A 6,000-nucleotide genomic window follows, 5' to 3' on the forward strand; every position below is an offset into this window, starting at 1 on the left:
TAGGGTTTTGAATGTTATAAATATTATAGGGATTCAAGAGCAGCCATGTTTTTGGCTACCGAGAAACCTTATTTTTCATCAATTTTTAAGAGTTTTTATTTTCTATGGAAACTTAAGAACCTAAGCTAGGGTTAGGGGTGAGTCCCCAATGTTGTAAGTTGTCCACTATTCAATCCAAGCATGTTTTTCACGTTTTGATTATTGAAACCGATTGTTCTCGTTTAGAATTGTTTTATTAGATTGATATTTGATTTCTATTTCTTTTATAAGTCTATTCTTGAATTTTCTTATTGTTAGAATAGGGTTTTATAATCTCTTTAGTAAAACGTGGTAATTTTGTTAGATATTACTTTTGCCATATTATTGCCTTTAGGGTATGTGATGTTCTTAAGTTTTTCTAGCAAGGTTATTCTTTTCTAGACTAAAATTTTGGAACAATTGATGAATATAATCAACCAAAGAGAGTTTTATTAATAAAGCTTTTTTCTAAATCTTCCAATCGAATAGTTTGTGTTTACTTACCCGATTGTGTACTAAATTGGATTAGTAGTAAATGCTTAACAATATTGGTGGGCAAACCCTAACGCCCTAGTGATATTAATTTATTGAATTTTACTAAACTCTATTTTTCCTAAGTTTCAATCATATTTTTCTATATATTATTGGTGCTTTCGACATGTTCTTATTTTCCTTTTCTCTGTGGAACGACAACCTTAACTGCACTACAATTTTCATTACAAAATTGGACATCAACTCTGCATATTTATACTATAGCAGAGAGGCGGGAAAGTCTAACTAACCAACTACTAAACTGCCAAACTATAAGGATCAAACAAAAGATTGACATCTGTCACCTAAAACTGTAACTAAGCAACTATAAAATACAGCTTATACGACAAATAGTTTTACATATACAATCATAAAACGATTAGTAGTTCCAGTTGTATTATATACTTTCACTGCTTGTCTTTAACAAAAGAAGCTATCATGAATTGATTTCTCGATAGGATCAAATATATCCATGAGTGTCTCTAAAAAAAATATATCCATGAGCTTTCTTTTTCACTGCTGATGTACGCAGTGACGTAGCTCATCAATTTTATTTTTTTGGGTTGGACAATGACCATCTCCTTAATTAACAGCAACTGTAAAAGGGTAGCTCGGGACAAATAAAAGAGGTCGCTGTCTTGACCCATGACAACCTACCTAATTCTTATAAGGGATTTATTATTGTGTGGGTATTTATTAATAAATTATTTTATAAAATATTTTATGAAAAAATGATAAAATAATTAACTGTTTTGACAGTTTTTTTTTTTTAATTTTTCATAAAAAATTTCTTTAAAATAGATGATTAATGTATGCCAATCCTACTTAGAATAATAAAATTGTGGTGGTCTGTTGTTGTCCTATAATATTATATTTTTTATGAAATTATTAATAATATAATGTTTTTTATACACCAATAACACTTGTGGGGGCCAATTAATTAGGAATTACTGTTAAGACATTGTTAACTAGGCCTATGGCCCGATTCGAGGACGTTAGACCATCCGAGGAAGTCCAGATAAGATCATAAGGAGAACGGAATGAAGAGAGGAATAGAGGCGATATGAGATAGGTCAAACAAGTATCCGAGGCCAAAAGCCCTTTTGGCAACATGTGTCCGAGGTCGATCTGAGTGTCACATCATCACAGACTTACTTCGGAGTTACATCATCATTAAGGGTTAGACGTCGGACAAAGGATAAGAAAGGAGAAGGGTAACAAATATCTTCAAAAAGATGCTACCTCCGCATTAAATGACTCCCAACCAACTCTCTGGCCGTATTAATGTGGAAGTGACGCCTGAACAGTGACCAAGCAGCCTTACAGCTACTAGTTGATGGTTCTGGGAAGTGCTAGATGGGACAGGAATGAGTTCTTCGAATCTAACCTATACGTGTGTGGTAGGAACGGCACCAAGGCTGGAATATATAACATGAAAAGATGTACCAAAGAAAGGGGAGCATAAAAAAAAAAACAAGTAAAAGACTGGAACTCTTGTTTAATTGGATTATTCAACAAAACCATATGATATGTACTACTAGGACTATTCCGAGGATAGATTTTCTAATCTGAATTGCGTCTTACAGTTCGAAACCACTAAATCTAATCATTTTTCTTCTGGGATAAATCTAGTTTTTCTATCCACTTTCTACAAATTTATTGTTGGGCCGCTTGGGTTTGAGCCCAATCCTATTTTGGGACCAATCCAATTTCAGTCCCTATAATTGGCGCCGTTTGTGGGAAGAGCTTGATCTAGTCTAAAGGAAATTCGGTCACAACGTTCACGATGTAGGAGGCAGGTCCATACCAGGCAGCAGCAGGATCACATCAGATAGACGCTGATCTACATCAAGCAGAATCAAGGGGCTCTCAGCATGGCAATCCACGCAGGAGCCTCAAACGAAGAGGGGGCCGTAGGGAAGTGTGCGCACAACTCATACCAGTAAAAGTCAGTCTAGAGGGAAGAGTTATGTTTCCCATGCAAAGAATGACAGAGACACGCAACGTGAAATTGACGAGTTGAAAAGAGAGTTGCGACACACTCGGCGAAGACATTCCCCACCCAGCTTCGAATCATCCTTCGAAGAGACAGATGGTGCTAGTTATAGACGGAGATCCAGAACTCCGCCTAACGAGACTTTTTCCTATGAAGAGGAGCACCACCATCGACATAGGTACAAAAGTCCGCCTCGTAGAGGCTTGGGAAACGATGCCATGAACAAGGCACTGAGTCAAGTTTCCAAATCACCCTTCACCCGGAACATAGAGGATGTGAGCCTTCCTCGACGATTTCATCAACCTACATTCACCATTTATAATGGTCGAACAGACCCGGTAGAACACGTTAGTCATTTCAGTCAAAGGATGGCTATTCACTCCAAGAATGAGGCCTTGATATGTAAGGTCTTTCCATCTAGCTTGGGCTCGGTGGCGATGAGGTGGTTCAACAGTTTAAGGGCTAACTCTATTGATTCCTTCAAAAAACTTACCCGGGCTTTTGGTGCTCACTTTATTACTTGTAGCAGGATTTCTCAGCCTTTGGGGTCTTTATTGTCTATGTCCATGCGGGAGGGTGAGATTCTGAAGACTTATTCGGATAGATACTGAGAGATGTTTAATGAGATAGAGGGAGAGCATGATGATGTGGCCATAAGCACTTTCAAGGCTAGTCTTCCAGCCGAGCATGATTTGAGGAAATCTCTAACTGGTAAACCTGTTACTAGCGTACGCCAATTAATGGATCGGATCAACAAGTACAAAAGAGTAGAAGAAGACCAATTGCAGGGGAAAGGAAAGGCTAATGTGATCCCTCAGGAGAGGAGGGATTTCAAGTCGGACCGGTACAACAATAACCGACCTCGGAAAGACTTTGTTGGACAATCAGGTTCTGCCAACATCCAGGCGATTAATGCTGTGTTTTGAGAGCCAGTGCAACAAGTACTGGAGAAGATCAAGAATGAGCCGTTTTTCAAATGGCCAAACAAGATGGCAGGAGAGCCTATGAGACGCAACCAGAATCTCTATTGTAAGGTTGAATTTATTCAACCATCTAATTGGCTTTATTCCGTGCCAAATTTGCTTGTAATTCAGCATTTAGTAACCTTGTATTTAGGTGGATTTGTTGTAAGGGTAGTGAGTGAGATAGAGTGAAGTTTGCTCAAGAGTGTGCAAGAAAACAGAGACTCGCGGCTGGGACTCGCGGGTGGACTCGTGGCTGCAAGCTGCCGGAAGCTGCACACGTGCCAAGCATGCTGGAAGATGAACAGTCATGCTAGCTGGAGCACTACAGGACAAAACAGGACAACTGGCCATACGGTTAACTCGTGACTGGATCTCGCGACTTGGTCAAGCCGCGAGGTCAAGCCGCGAGCCACCCCTGTTTTGTAAAACCTGACGTTTCACATTCCTCTCCCACTCCAGTATAAATACCCCTTTAACCCACGATTGAAAGAGAGCTTCCAGAGAAAATTTTGAGAGAGAAACCCTAAAGAAAAACCAGATTGTTTCACCCACAATCTCTACCTTAGAGTCTCTTCAAATTCCTCAACTCTCTTCCTCTCCATTGTCAAATCCTTGAGAGACATTATACCAAACCTGGTTCTCATCATCATCATCACTGTGAGACAGTCGTTTGGATTTCTGGGAAGCAGTTAAGAAGGAGCCAATCTTCATTGGTTGATGCTACGGTCTAGTAGCGGAATCCGGGAAGCTAGAAAAGAAAAAGGTTCGGCACAACTTCGTTGGAGCAAGAAGCTTGGAGGGCTTAGGTGCACTGGGTAGATTAGGTTTGGAGGGTCTATTGCTGTCCTTGTAGCCCAACTGTATTTTCTAGTGGATTGATTACCGCTTGGAGGGCGGCGGAGAGGTTTTTCGCCGAGGGCTTCGGTTTCCTCTTCGATAACACATCGCGTGTTGTCTTTGTGTTTGCATCTTCCTTCCTCTCTATCTTTGCCGTTATATTATCTGCTGTGGTTTTATTTTGTTATGGCTTAGATAGTATTTAACCAATTTTGTATTATAGCATGTGTTAAGTTTCCGCACACTAGTTGTTTGACATATTGCTTGTATTGGTTAAGTTGTATTTTGGGGGTCTAAACGTTCAAAGGTGTTTTGTACACGTTTTTGAACTTTCAATTGGTATCAGAACGGGTACACTTGTTGTGGTTTAAATACCTAAGTGTGATCCTTGACCCCTTGTGTTTATTTGCCATGGATTGTGCTTTGTATGACTCTTTGCATGATTTGGTTGGTGATGAATGTAACATGCCACGTGTTTGTGAAAATGCCTCTATGAGTGTTAATCCTCATAAGTGTGATGACATGTTATTTGAATCTATGGGTGTTGTTGACAAACTCTTAAAGAAAAGTGCTAAGAAGTTTCAAAAGAATTTGAGCAAGTTATTTTGTGAAAAGGATGATTTGATTGCTAAGCTCAATGAATCCAACAAATTGGTTGTGAAATATAAAAAACTTGCTGAAGATTCTCTTGAAAAGCTAAAAGAGTTTGAATGTTTGAATATGGACTTGGATGCTAAACTTGTTTTGTCTAACAAACTTGTTGATGAGTTAAAATGTGAAAATGAGTCTCTTAAGATGCATGCCAAGTGTTTGATTGCTGAACCCATTGATAAAATGGATGATAATATGTGTTGCAATCATGTTGTGGTACCCGATCTTGTGCCTAATGTGTATTCTACCTCTAAGGACAAATCGGTGTACGTTCCTCCACATAAAAGAAATCAAAATGTGGAGAGAAAGGCTGTTAAGTCAAAGCCTCTGTTTAGGTCTCAACCTAAGGCTTTGGATGGATCTAAGTTTGTTCCAACTTGCCACCATTGTGGTGTGATTGGTCATATAAGACCTCAATGTCATAAGTTGAAGAGGGAACAAAACCATATTGCTAGATCCCTTCCCAAAAGGCCTAGTGGACCTAAACACATTGTGTGTCACCATTGTGGTGCCTTTGGTCATCTAAGACCTCAATGCTCTAAGTTTCATGCTTTTAAAAGAATCAAAAGAAAAGAAAAACTTGAGCTTCTTGGAAGTTGTGCTAAAAAGGATAAACCGGATTTGAGTGATAATAGCATGTTGTTAAAGAAAGTGTTTAATGCTCTTAACTCCTTGTCTATGTGCATCTCCGGTTCTCATTCTTCCAACCCTCGTCTCACTTCTCATGAGACACTCATTCCAAACAATTGTTCTGTTTGGATGAGGAAGGGTTCCTATGGTTGAGCTTTTGCTCCTTTGGTCCTTGATCTAATTCTTTTGATCTTTGTAGGACCCTTCATGCATTAGATGCTTCATTGTCATGCATTTGTGCATCATGCATATCTTTATATGCATTGTTTTGTTTTTGTTTTGATCTTACTTTTATGTCTTTGGTTTGTGTGTGTAAAAATCCAAAACCACATAAAAAGTAGAAAATCAAAAAGTTTGATCGACGTTGTTGAG

The sequence above is a fragment of the Quercus robur genome, chromosome 8, assembly GCF_932294415.1.
Source record: "Quercus robur chromosome 8, dhQueRobu3.1, whole genome shotgun sequence".
In the NCBI taxonomy this organism is placed as follows: domain Eukaryota; kingdom Viridiplantae; phylum Streptophyta; class Magnoliopsida; order Fagales; family Fagaceae; genus Quercus; species Quercus robur.